The sequence below is a fragment of the Melospiza georgiana genome, chromosome 6, assembly GCF_028018845.1.
Source record: "Melospiza georgiana isolate bMelGeo1 chromosome 6, bMelGeo1.pri, whole genome shotgun sequence".
NCBI classification, from domain to species: Eukaryota; Metazoa; Chordata; class Aves; order Passeriformes; family Passerellidae; genus Melospiza; species Melospiza georgiana.
The window spans coordinates 58,151,106-58,163,986 of NC_080435.1; the positions used below are offsets into that span (position 1 = coordinate 58,151,106).

The 12,881-nt window shown below is 44.2% G+C and overlaps 1 protein-coding gene across 2 annotated transcripts in view; it reads right to left on the bottom strand.

Annotated features, from left to right (window-relative positions):
* Positions 1-12,881, bottom strand: part of SYT16 (synaptotagmin 16) — a 109,660-nt gene that overhangs the window by 57,716 nt on the left and 39,063 nt on the right. Inside the window, exons 2-3 of one of the 2 annotated variants that reach the window (XM_058026518.1) lie at positions 2,134-2,280; positions 728-892 (exon numbers count right to left, since the gene is read on the bottom strand). The gene's annotated coding sequence lies outside the window, so the exon portion shown is untranslated. The remainder of the gene's footprint in view (positions 1-727; positions 893-2,133; positions 2,281-12,881) is intronic. The other variant, XM_058026520.1, reaches the window with a different exon arrangement.

Sequence of the window (12,881 nt, forward strand, 5' to 3'; positions counted from 1 at the left end):
TCCCGTAGCAGATGTCACAAAAAGTCATGCAAAATGCCTTCTCTCCTAATTAGATAGATATTGTCTAAGCACTCTTAATTCCACATGTGGAGAATCAAAAATCTTTCCACAATTTGAGAACTTAGAACTGGGAAGAGCAACCCTTAGTGGGCTGCATGTTAAAGAACAGCAGAGTCCTTGGAATGAGGCTCTCCTTGCAATATGCACAGCTCAGAAGAAAGGAGTTGAAAAGAGGAAAAGTGAGTGCTAACCAATGAACTGCATGTTGCAAATGCTCCCCCATCCTGCTCCTTCCTACCCACCAAAGCCATATTTCCAAATCTGAAGCAAACTCTTGCTTGTCAACACTCCTCTTGGGAGAGCTCCCTGAGGGTGCTGGAAACAGCCTTCCCTGGCTTCCCTGCCCAGGCTCAGCCTCCAGGTTTCTACATTCGCCATATGACACACTGAGTTAGCCAGGGTTTAATATATTCCCTCATGCTGCTGTCCTTTAAAAGCATTGGCATTTCCTACACACAGATTCCATATTGACTTTACAAGTACCAAGACACCACGGTGAAATTTAAACTAAATATAGAGGTGATATTTTTAAATAACTCTCAGCTCCAACTTGCCAAGCCGATTTTATTTGAAGGGGAAAAGCAGACTCGAGCTCTAAGCTTCCATTGTAATTAATGATTACAACACATTCCTCTGCCTTATCAGATTTAGCACCTCATTAAGGTACCTGGTATTTTTCTTGCACTGCACAGCTGTAGTTAAAGTTGACTTAGTGTTTCCATTATAAGCCCATGTTTTCAAAGGTTTATCACTCAGACACATGAGATTTAGTCTGAAATGGAAATTGCCATCGAGAGTGTCAGCTGGGAAGCAATTTCTTGTCCTTCAAAACCTGGAAGCAACAAACACAAAAAAAAAAAATAAAAAGCAAGCCACTCTGTTTATTAATAATTCACATTTTAAAAAGCATTGCAAATACATGTTTACATGATAGCCTGTGACAGCTCCATAGAATGTCAACACCCACACGCTCCTGGGAGATGTGTCATCTTAAAAACTGAAATAAAAGCCACATTTTTACACCACTTGATGGGAGGCAAAGAGAAGGGGAAAAAGATTTAAAAGTAATATTGATGAAGGAAACTTATAAAAAACACCCCATAGTCTTTGTTTAGAAACACTGAAGTTAGGACTTTCAGTTGAGAGGGGTGTGGGCTGGACTCATTTCAAGTACCATTTGTACTTGTACCTTTTTGGTGCCTGTCCCTGGCTCACTAATGAATTTAGCAAGAATTAGTCCCACTGAGCTCCTACCACAGATGGCATCCAAGCTTTCAACTGCCCATGAGCCCTGGAGTCTCAAAGTGCAGCCAGATCATGTCCTCAGACAGGCTGAGACAAAAGGGAGAATGAACAAAGCAACCTTGGATGAGCTGTGTGTTTTGGGATTGTGTTCTTCTGCCATTGGATTTAAGACTGAACCATTGAGAAGAAGACCTTTCAGTTGGGAGATATCTGAGGCCTCTTCTTGGCTGACTGTCTCCATGATTGTACATTTCTGACATGCAAATTTACAAACAAATACAGGAAGAAATTACCAAATTCATAGTGACCACCATTACCAGAACAGATGCATTTTTGATGTCTGAGAAAAATTAAAATGTTCTTTTTCTAACATAGTAAAATTCCCAGCTGTTCTGACTCCAGGACTTACGGGTTTACCTAAGACATAACATTTCCAGAACACAACAAACACATGAAGGAGCATGTAACAGCTCCTACAAGGAAACCAGGACAGGCATATCCTCTGTGAGCAGAAAGGCACAACTGTTACTCAAACACTCACATTTTGCTCCTCACTGGATAAACAAAACACTCCCACAACAGACAGGGCAGGGAGTGGGCTTCTTTCCCCAGTGTTGACTTTCATTTTTCAAGACATTACTTCAGACAACAAGAATAATGGGAACGTGGCAGTAATTACCTATCCTCATGATCAAATTTGGGAGGTTATTACCCAAAACCCTACTATTTTCCACACAAACAACCTGAGAAACAGCGAGTGGGCCTGTGTCTCTCCTCCCAGAAGACTCTGTACACCAAAGGCAGTGTAATAAACACTGTGACACTCACCAAGGCCTTCATGAGCTCTGGACTTTTCTTTGCAGTGTTTTCTTCACTCTCATTGTTCCAGGCATGGGAGCTCAGCTCTCTCTTCACAGCAGAGCTTCTTGTTGATCAAGTGAAAGAGGACTGCAGGGAGGATAATGAAGGCTCCCACTGCAGACAAAAACCAGTGGCATCAGGAGTAACGAAGGACAGAAAGTCAAAAAAGAAATCATGGGCACAACCAGGAAAAACTGCCTAGGGAAAATGTGGTTAAGAACAGCTGTATCCATGGCTCTGCTTCCCCATCCTCTCTGCAGAAGAAATGGAACTGAAATCCACCAGAACTTGGGCTTGGATATTACATCCATTTAACACATTGATCTGGCCTGCTAAGGATGTACATCACACAGACTTGGTTCCAATTTAGGTCCTCATTTCTGTCACAGGAATTCCAGCACAGGAAAGACACCAGCTGATTTTAATAAACTTTTGTAGGAATTCAGAATTCCACCAGCTCCAAGAGAGGCACTCTCCATCTGTACTACAACAGGGATCCAGCCAAGAAAGGGTAGTTGGTCACTAAGGCCCCATCACCTCCTTTGCAATTTATGTATTTTCTTTAAAATAATCAGATTACACATAATGGTACTCACTAACTTCATTACATTGACTAAGAACCAGGTTAATGTATAGCCTGTAATCCTCATTCACAGCTTCTTTACCCTTAAGTAAGAAGTATATTACTGTACCACATAATTATTTTCTGAGGGGAAAAATAATCATCAGCCTCCAGCCCAGGTAATTCAGTTTAGTTCCATGGGTGTCAGGTTTGGCCACAGGTGATGAGCACAGTGGTTTTGCACTAGCAGATGTCCCAGCCCTGTACATCACCATCCCTATGTCAAACTGTAAAGAAACAGTCTGGTTTCAATTTATCATGTTCTGCCTGTACCACTGGGTCTGCAACAAACCACAGGCGCCAGCAAAAAGCTTTTAAAGCCATTTCACCTCTCTCACACATATCAAAATGCCAAAACAAAGGACAAACACTACATACATCACTTGATGTGGATGGCTAGGGCACACATGTCAAAAACTTTCAGCGTCATCTGCAAAAAAAATTGGTTTTTATTCTGGTAATTACTTCACCAAGAAGGGGTGAAGTTCAGCTGCTCAATTCAAGTCAAAGACCCCATAAAAATGAAACATCAGCAGCATCAGTGGCACACCAGGGATGCCTGTGATTACAAAGCTGCAGCTCACAGATGAGCAGGATGAAAGGATGTAAACAGAGCCCTGCCTGTGGAATATCCAGCAGGGAATTTATAAGACTTGACTCAGCAAAAGACTTGGGCTAGAAGACCTACACTGACCCCAGTTACAGCCTTGACAGTGCACTGTATGACTGCTACTAAAGAGATTTTAAAACCTTAAATGAATACAAGCCAGCATGTTTCAACTGGAAGCAAAAATCAGCAATGCATAGCAGCAACCCACATGCAAAACAAACTAGTGGCTGGGACTGAACCCAGAGGAACAGGTGTTGCACAAACTCTGGAGGTGGCTCTGACCCTCCTCATCCCAGCCTGAGGAAGGAGCAGAAATATGCACTGAATCACAGCAGCTGAAGGGACAACAAGGTGAAGTCTACACTTCCCTTGCTCTGTTCTGCATGGGCACAGACAATTCACAGAATGGTTTGGGTTGGAAGGCACTTTAAAGATCTTCTAGTTCAAATCTCCCTGCTATGGACAGGGACATCCTCCCCTAGGATGCTCAGAGCCCCATCCAACCTCTCCTTGAGCCTGCCAGCATCTGGTGCCACAATTTCCCTGGATAATTTGGCCAGCACATTGTGACCGTGTTCACAGGGGTCTGAGGATGACGGAAGAGACGAGGATCTGACTCCATGTTTCAGAAGGCTGATTTTTTATTATATATATTATATTAAAACTATACTAAAAGAATAGAAGAAAGGATTTCATCAGAAGGCTTACTAAGAGTAGAGAAAGAAGGAATGATAACAAAGGCTTGTGTCTGGGACAGCGAGTCTAAGCCAGCTGACTGTGATTGGCCATTAATTAGAAACAACCACATGAGACCAATCACAGATGCACCTGATGCATTCCACAGCAGCAGATAATCATTGTTTACATTTTGTCCCTGAGGCCTCTCAGCTTCTCAGGAGGAAAAATCCTAAGGAAGGCTTTTTCAGAAAATATCATAGCTACAGCACATCTCAGACCCATTTTCCCCTCACACCTCAACCCAGGGAGCAGGAGGTGGGAGTGGCTGAGTGAAACATTGACTCTGGCTATTTTCAGCTGCTGAAGTCACCATTAAATGGCTGCTGGAGCCAAGGATAAATCAAAGGAAATGGGTATAAATCAAAGTAGCCATAACCCCAGAATATACATTAAAGCCTGGCTGCATCCCATCATGGACTTGCCCTGTTCTTGAGCATGGAATAAGCAGGAAAAAGGATAATGCTCTACCTTTTATATATAAAACGCATGGGATCCCCACCGCTCAGTACACAAGAGGGTGTGTGCAGCAAGGACACCACTGTTACTATTTATTTTATTTCATAAAAATTTCAGTGAGCCCAAAGAAATACCAGTTTCCCCTTCTCAGACAGGGCACAAGCAAGCCACCAGTATTTTTAAATATAAATTATTCAACACATGCTCTGAAATGCTACACAAGCCTCATCTAGAAAAAATCCTCAAAGTGCTCCTTTTTCCCAACAGACCTTCAAGTACCTGGCAAAACCACAGAAGAAAAATCAGATCTTTGACTAGACAGGCATCCTGAAGGAAAGCTTGGAGACAAATGATCACCTGCCATATATTTGCTGTGAAGTAACTCAGACTGGCACAACAGAGTTATTGCCCTTCTAATTCTTGTTTCCTGGTCAGATACAGAGGAACAAGTAGTAGCTCAGTGACACGGGACTTGGAACAACTCTTCTGGCTTCCCCTACTGCCTGAGGCAAAAATATAATAGGCACCACCTATCAGAACTCACCAAAGGTCCAGCATCAGCTTCCAGGAAGAAGTTTTCAAAGCCAAGTACTAAAAACTGTCCACAGAGAGAAAGAGTTGGGAACATAGGCAAGAAGGGACTGCCCAGACTCTTCCTGCATGGAAAGGACCAACAAGACCTCAGATCCCTCACCTCCCTCCAATATAGGCACCAAGCAGCTCTCCCATCCCTCCCAAAATCAGTCTGTCCACATACAAGGAGGTGACTGGGACTTCTACAGCACAAGGCAAAACAGCTCATGTATCCTGTCCCGTGGCTTTATGCACAAATTTCCTCTTTTCTCAGCCACAATATTCATGCCAGATACCAGAGGTTTGTGCCACAATGTCTATGAGGGAGGGCTGGGTTTGCACCTGAGCACTGCCTCACACTGCAGCTGGCTCCAGCTGGAAGCTCAAAGCCCTCTGGAGGGGGGCATATGCTGGCAATTTGCTTCTCCACCATCAATAGAAAAACATTCTGCACCTGCTTGCAGTCCTGATGAGACCTCCCAGCCCTCAGCTGAGAGGCTTCCTCTGCAGGTTTGAAACTCTCAACTAAGGCTGTGCCTGGGAAATGGCTGCAAAACTGATTTGGAGCAGAGCTCTGCTCTGGCTTGTGGTACCTGTGTCTGGGCCTGAGTGGTGCTGAGGAGGAAAAGTAGCAGAAATGCACACACACACACACATTTCCACACAATTCTGTGCTGCAACATTGCTGGAATGTGTCACATTGCTGGAATTTTCACAGGTAAAATGGCCATCCTCGCACCAATGCATGACAGATTGTGCCTGAAGTGGCAAAATGTGACACAGTAAGGCATTCAGCTCTTGGTCCAAACCCTGGGAGGTGCTGACCACCACATGCTTTGGGACATTCAGCCAGGATCCTCCCCCATTTACCCATTTTTAAGCCAAGAAATTACTTCCATGGACACCTTTGTGCAGTGCCACAGTGAGTCCTCTCATTCTGCCGCTCTGGTTGAGAGCACAAGGCAAGAAATGGTGTTTGTCTCCTGGCAGGTTGAGGCCACACATTCTTTGCCCGCTGCTCTAGAACAAACCAGAGGTGCAGAGTGAAGGGCCCTGAGGTAGAAAAGGGACCAGAAATGGAGGTGAGGTCAGCAGAAGAAATCTGAGAGAGGACACAGGGAGCACAATGCATTATAATGCTGTTCCTGCTCCAGCCTCTCCTCAAAGCCACATCCACACTACAAGATGACTTCAGGGAGAGTATGTCCAGAAGAACAAGAGAAAAGTGCTGGCCATAGTGTTACATCTATTGAATCTAGCTGGGTTTTGGGCTTGTAGCTGGTTTCACAGCAATCCTGCCACCAGAGCTGGCCTCTCCTGATGGACCAGGGCCAGGGGAATGAACACAAGAAGCTCCACAGTAGATTCACTTGGAGAACCTGCAAGTAGCAAGACCTTAATCCATTCTGCCGTGCAAGGGTTAAATTCTGCATAAAATACTATTCCAGACAATAGCTCTTTAATTTCATTTGATATCAAACTTCCTGAAAAAGGAATGTTTACTGGTACTTTTTAATTACGAAAAATAAAAGAAACCATAAATTGTCTGTTTTGCTGTCTGTGCTAATTACATTTCATTATATATTTGGAGTAAGCTATGATTTTCCTGCTGGTTCCCATGACATTTTTCATTATCAGCCACTAATTGTCTAGCATGCACACTGCATTGTGAACCAAGTAGGCTGGTGCGTGGGCAGAAGTTCCAGTGAAAGCTGCAAGGCAGTACAAGTGTACATTATTATTATTACTATTATGATGTATTAGAGAGTTTCCACCTACTTGCATATCTACATATCCTCATCCCTATCAGCAGTGTCACAGCAAAGCCCAGGAGTCCATCCTTGTGCTTGGCAAGGCTCAGCAAACACTGAGAGGAAGTTATGTGGGATGGGATGATGGCAGCAGCCCCACTGCAAGGACAAGTTCCCTGCTGGGTGCAATGGAAACACCAAGCAGCTTTCTCAGTCACTTCCTCTACTCTGTGCCCAAAGCACGTGGGGATCAGAATCTTGTCACTTTGCCCACCCACAATCTGAGGTTATCAAGGAAAGCAGTGCCATATATGGGTTCCTAAAGGAGCAGGATAACTAATGGGATCTTTCTGAGACAGCAGGGCAGAAGAAAAAGGTAAGGGGTTTTCAGAAGCCGTGGCTAATGCTGTATCCATTATAGAAAAATCTCCAACAAATCCCCATTTATGCAAACCCAGAAAGTGCCACAAATGGTGAAGCAACTCCTTGCATGCAGCATTTCATAAACTCGGGCTGAGGGAAGCTGTAGGTGCCAATTCTTCACACAGCAAACTGCAAGAACATGACCACTGCTTGTCCTTATCAGCCTTGGACAGGTGGCAATTCTATTCATGTGCACCACACACACAATACACAAACACTTCAGAAATAAATGTGTGCTTTCACAGGATTGCAGCTCTCTCCTGATATCTATTTCAAAGGAGACAAAGCCCGACCCTTTCCCACAGCACTGTGAGGGAACAGTTGTATAACTCCCCCTCTTCTCAAGGTGATCCACAAATACATTATCAGAAATGCAATCAGACCACACTCCCTGCTGTAGCAGGAGTGAAATTCCCTTCCAAGGCAGGAGGACTTGCCCTGCATAGAGGCTGGGTTTCACACACTTTATTTTTATATGCTGATTTACAGATAGCAAAAATGAGGAGGTTCACCAGTCCTTTTATATAAGGAATATGAAGAACAGAAAGACACTTATGACCTGACTATGCCTCTCTTTACTTTGACTGCCAATTTTGTCTGCTCAAAGAGTGGAGGAATGGGCCCACTTGTAGCTGCTGTTGATGTATTTGCAGGTCATCTTCAAAGATTTAAGCTGCCCTTATGGCCTCTGACATAAGCATGCAATTTTAGAGGTCTCAACGACAGTAAATCAACTTCATTTCCCTCTCTTCTATCAACCCCAAAGCCACCCAAACACCTTGCAGCTTTCAATGCATTTATCCCCCCAGCAGGTGTCTGAAGCAGGGAACCACCAACACAACTGCCCCACAGAACAAGAGCCATGGCACAGGCACAACCCCAAAGGGTGGAAGTTAGACCCAAAACAACAATCAAGAAAAGTTACATCCATCTATACGGGCATTTCAATGCTTAGAATTACCTCATGTTTCACCCCAAAGCTGAGGCTTCATCTGGAGATGACATCATGGTGACAGTCACAGGACTCCAGGCATCTCTCCTCAGTCACACAAAAGCCTCAGAATTGGCAATTTTTTCCCCAAAACTGGGGAGCTGCATCCTCTGATTCTCTAAGGGGTGCAATCCAGTAGAGGGGCTCAAAACCTTCAGGGCACGCTGAATTGAAGGCACATCAGGCACAGCAGGAGACACAGAGGTATTTAGCAAGTGCTCTCCCCTTGGAAACGGAAGGCCTGAGATGAATTCTGCCTTAAATCCACATTTTCCTTTTCCCAGTACCATGTCCAAGGAGAAAACTAGAGGAGGGCAGCCCCTGCCCTTCAGGCTCAGCTGTGCAGCGTGCACTGGGGCCAGAAGTAGCAGCAGATTTGATTTTTCTCAGCCTGCTCATAAAAGTCGGACTCAGAGTTGAATCCTCAGAATGCAGTCTGGATTTCACTTAGAACCTGCTATAGATAAATGACCACAACACAGACACTGAGAGGGCAAGCCTCAAAGCACCCAGCAGCCAACCTGTGAGAGCCACAGGCCCAGTTTCAAAAAGGCTTTCCCTGAGGCCACATTTTCCACCTGACAGAGGCTGCTCTGTGTTTTGCTGCATATGACCCTGCGGCAGCACTTTTTTCCCAGCAGCAAAAAACCCATCCTGGCCTTGAGCAGTGCTCTTGATGACATTTGTAATTGAGCACACAGGGTTCTGTGAAACATTATGCCTTCAACAAAAGGCACTTTTCAGCTAGAAAAGATGAAGTATTCATTTTGCTGGGTGTGTTTCAAATGAGTGTGGAGCGCTATCTCAAGTCCACAGCCTCTGCAAACAATGGCACCTGAAATTCTGCATCCAGTAGAGGCCTCATTCCTCCATCTGTGAGCAAACACACCACAAACGGACCAGAAATGTGTTCTGATGGACAGGGACAATTCACATGTCTGGTGGACATCCAGGGTGATCCAGAGGTTCCATCATCAGTTTTAGTAATAACCATAAAAATGGCTTCAATTCAATTCAAATTCTTTGAAGTTAACAGGGCCAGGGAGACTGAGAATTTGAGCAGCACAGAACTTGAATTGTCATTCATGAGCTGAAAGCTGGGCCCTCCATGTCAGGGCTGGACAGATTCGATGGGGACAGCTTGAGGAACTTTTGTGTTTGTGGAGTTCCCCAGACAAAGGAAGGAAAGATGAATGTGACTCCACATTCTTGAAGGCTAATTTATTATTTTATGATAGTATATTATATTAAAGAACACTAAACTATATTATACTAAAGAATTCAGAAAGGATACTTACAGAAGGCTAAAAAGATAATAATGGAAACTTGTGACTCCTTCCAGAGCCTCAACACAGCTTCGCCTTGATTGGCCAAACAATTCACATGAAACCAACGAACCAATCACCAGTTGGTAAACAATGTCCAAACATATTCCAAAGCAGCAAAACACAGGAGAAGCAAATCAGACAATAATTGTTTTCCTTTTTCTCTGAGGCTTCTCAGCTTCCCAGGAGAAAAATCCTGGGCAAAGGGATTTTTCTAGAAAATATGACTGCCACAAGGAACCTCACACCCATCCAAGGCTTGGTCCTCCTGGCCCAAGGTCGGGCCCACAGCTGAGGCAATCAAAGTGAAACCTGCAGCCTCACAACTGCTCATCTCAGTTCTTCTCCAGACCAGGGAAGAAAAATTAGAACCAGGTAGAAAATTACTTTCCCAGCCCACAATCTATGGCCTCACACTCAAAAGTTTGCTCTGCCATTTCTTCTCCATCTCAACATTCACTCTAATCTCTGAGCTGTGACAAAATTCTCAGTTTTGCACTGTGGAACTATTTTCCATTGTAAAAGTAGCTATGACCGAAAGCAGTGAGCTACCTTGGAGGTCAAATCTTCACCTAAGGCATAGAAAAGCAAGAAAATGGCTGTGGTGATAATGATAAATACTACTTAAATTAGAGCAAATGAAAGAATCTAGTCCCTAGAAGCCAATATCCTGCTGCTCAGGGCTGTCATGTTAGAGATGAGAGCTGTACTCAAATACAAATAAATCAAACAGGACAGAGGTCTCAACTTGCCCCTTCCACATATCCTTTGACTTTCCATCCTCTGGAAAAACTAGACAGTAGCAGGTGAAAGGCTGTTTTTTGTCACAGGCTGCTCAGAGGAGAACTCCATCCTGAAAGAAGACACAACCTGAGTCTAAGAAAGTTTTTTCAAGATAATGCACTTCTAGAAAAATTTATCATTTAAACAGAATTTAATTGTCCAACAAGAGCACCTTTTCTCAGAAGGTTCTCAGCCTGTTCTCCCTGTAGTAGGTTTGTCTTTGATGGTGTCCCAGGTTTGTTTTCAGTCACAGTGCAACACAGAGATCACAATCTGATACCTTTTGTCACAGCTGACACCAAGACTGCCTTGCTGGTAGGAAGGGAAGACTGGGGCTGTCAGTCTGCCACCTTTCTTGAACACTGAAGTCACGCCTTTTTTTTTTTCCTTTTCTTTAAGACAACTTCTTTGTTGCCATGGTATCACTAATGCAGTATTTTGAGACAGGGAAAGAAGATAACTGTGCAGCATCACAGTGACACATCTATCAGATGCCATCCTCTCAAAAAGGATAAATAAGAATGCCAATGCAGACTTTTAAAGGCTCCTCCACCCTTTAATTTTTTTGCCTTCACATACAAGTCACTGTCTATAAAGTTCATGCCTCGGTTTTATTATAGAGAAGGTCAGAATTTTTCTCACAGCAAGGAGTGTCTGGAGTTATTTCACAATTCCTTCTCTTCTCCCTGTGCTACATGACACCAGCTGAGGCCAGCACTCAAGAGAGAACAGCACCTGCATGTTCAGAAAATGCCAGCCTGGCTCCCCATGTCAAACCATGCAGTGACTCTTTGCAAATCTTGCTTGTACACTGATTTCTCCCTGAGCTAACAGGGTATCCACTGGTGAGAATAACACATTCATCTCCACAGTGAGAGAAACATAAAGGAGCATTTTGATGGTGTCTTCTACACTACCAGCTTTAGCTCCCTGTGATCCTGTAGCCTTGTAGTCTTTCCTATCACTGCCAGAATTATTTCAAAACAGAAACCTTTAATAACTTAGCAAATTAAGGCCTGACACTCAGCACAATGGCATTTCCCTCCTTGGCTTGTGAGAACATTGAATCAGGTCCTTTTCAAAATTTCAGAGGTGGCTGTGCTCACCACTGGCACAGTTCTGCTGTGTGAGTAAATCCAGGGAACAGCCACAGTGAGAAATGCTCCTGTCCCCATGCACTCCCTGATTTGGGATCCAGATCAATTAACAGGCAACAGGAGACAGAGTGGCTTGATGAGATTTTCATCTCCCAGCTGATACAAAAGGAGGAATAATGTAATGAAATAGAAACTTTCACAAGCTGAATTTGCCAGGGCTTCTGTAGCAGAGAAGGGAGCGGAGAGCAACAAGCAAAGCAGTGACAAAAGGTCAAACTGGAAGGACCTCTGATATGAGTCAAGAATTAAACAGTGAGCACAGAGTCCTCTAAAGAATTAAAATAAGTATTTTACATTTGGGAAAGAGAGGAAATGGGAGGAGAGGGGGGAGAAAGGGGGATCTTAGTTGCTGTTTCACTTACTTGAGGGGATAAAAAAGAACAAGTTGTCTCCACTTGGAATTGAAGTGCTCTCACCTCTTCAAAGAGGAACCTAATTGGGACCTTTATGCTCTCGTGTTCTTATGTATCTCATCCACAAAACCTTGCTCTTAGTTTCACCAATTTGACCCAAGGCACAATGACTCATCACAGCAAAAGGCTGGACAGCAGCTTTGGGTTTTTTCCAAAGACCTAAATAAACCCTACTCCACCAAGGACAGCATCACAGTAAACCTCTCACTGAAGGCTGTGTGTTGCCTTGGCAACCTGTCGGATCTCCACTGCTCCAGGGACTGGAAATGTGCTGCCAACAGGATAATTTAGCTAATCAAACCAAATCTCTTAATATTTAGATGATTTCCCATCTGTGGAGAGTGGGCCAGCTGCCAATGGAAAGCAGGGCACCCTCTGAACACAGCCCTGGCTCCTCCTTGACCTGTTATTTGTTGGGTCTTTGTAGGCCACAGACATCTCCTGGCAGGTACCAAAGGAGCAGAAAGGTGATAAGAGACCACAACCTCACACCTGCACTCAGCACATCCAGGTAGGGTGCCAGACCCTCACAGTATCCATGCCTCAACCCCTGACCTTGGGAATTAAAGTGAATTTTCCAATATTGGCATCACACACCCCCTTGGTGCTGCTTGCTTTGAGCCTTCTGAAGCTGCTCCATCCCTTTTCCAGCTCCCATTAAATACATCCAGGCAGTGGATGACTGCTGACCAAAAAGAAAAGGAGAGACAAGCATGTGCCTCTCAACCTTCCTTGATCAGGGGCTGCTGCAGTCAAACTGCAGCACAGAACACCTGTTTTTTTCTGAAACTTCTAATTGGCAGGGCTAAAGGAGCAGCTTTGGTGGCTAATTTTGTCTTCAAAGCATGACCAGCCATTGATTTTTATTTTTTT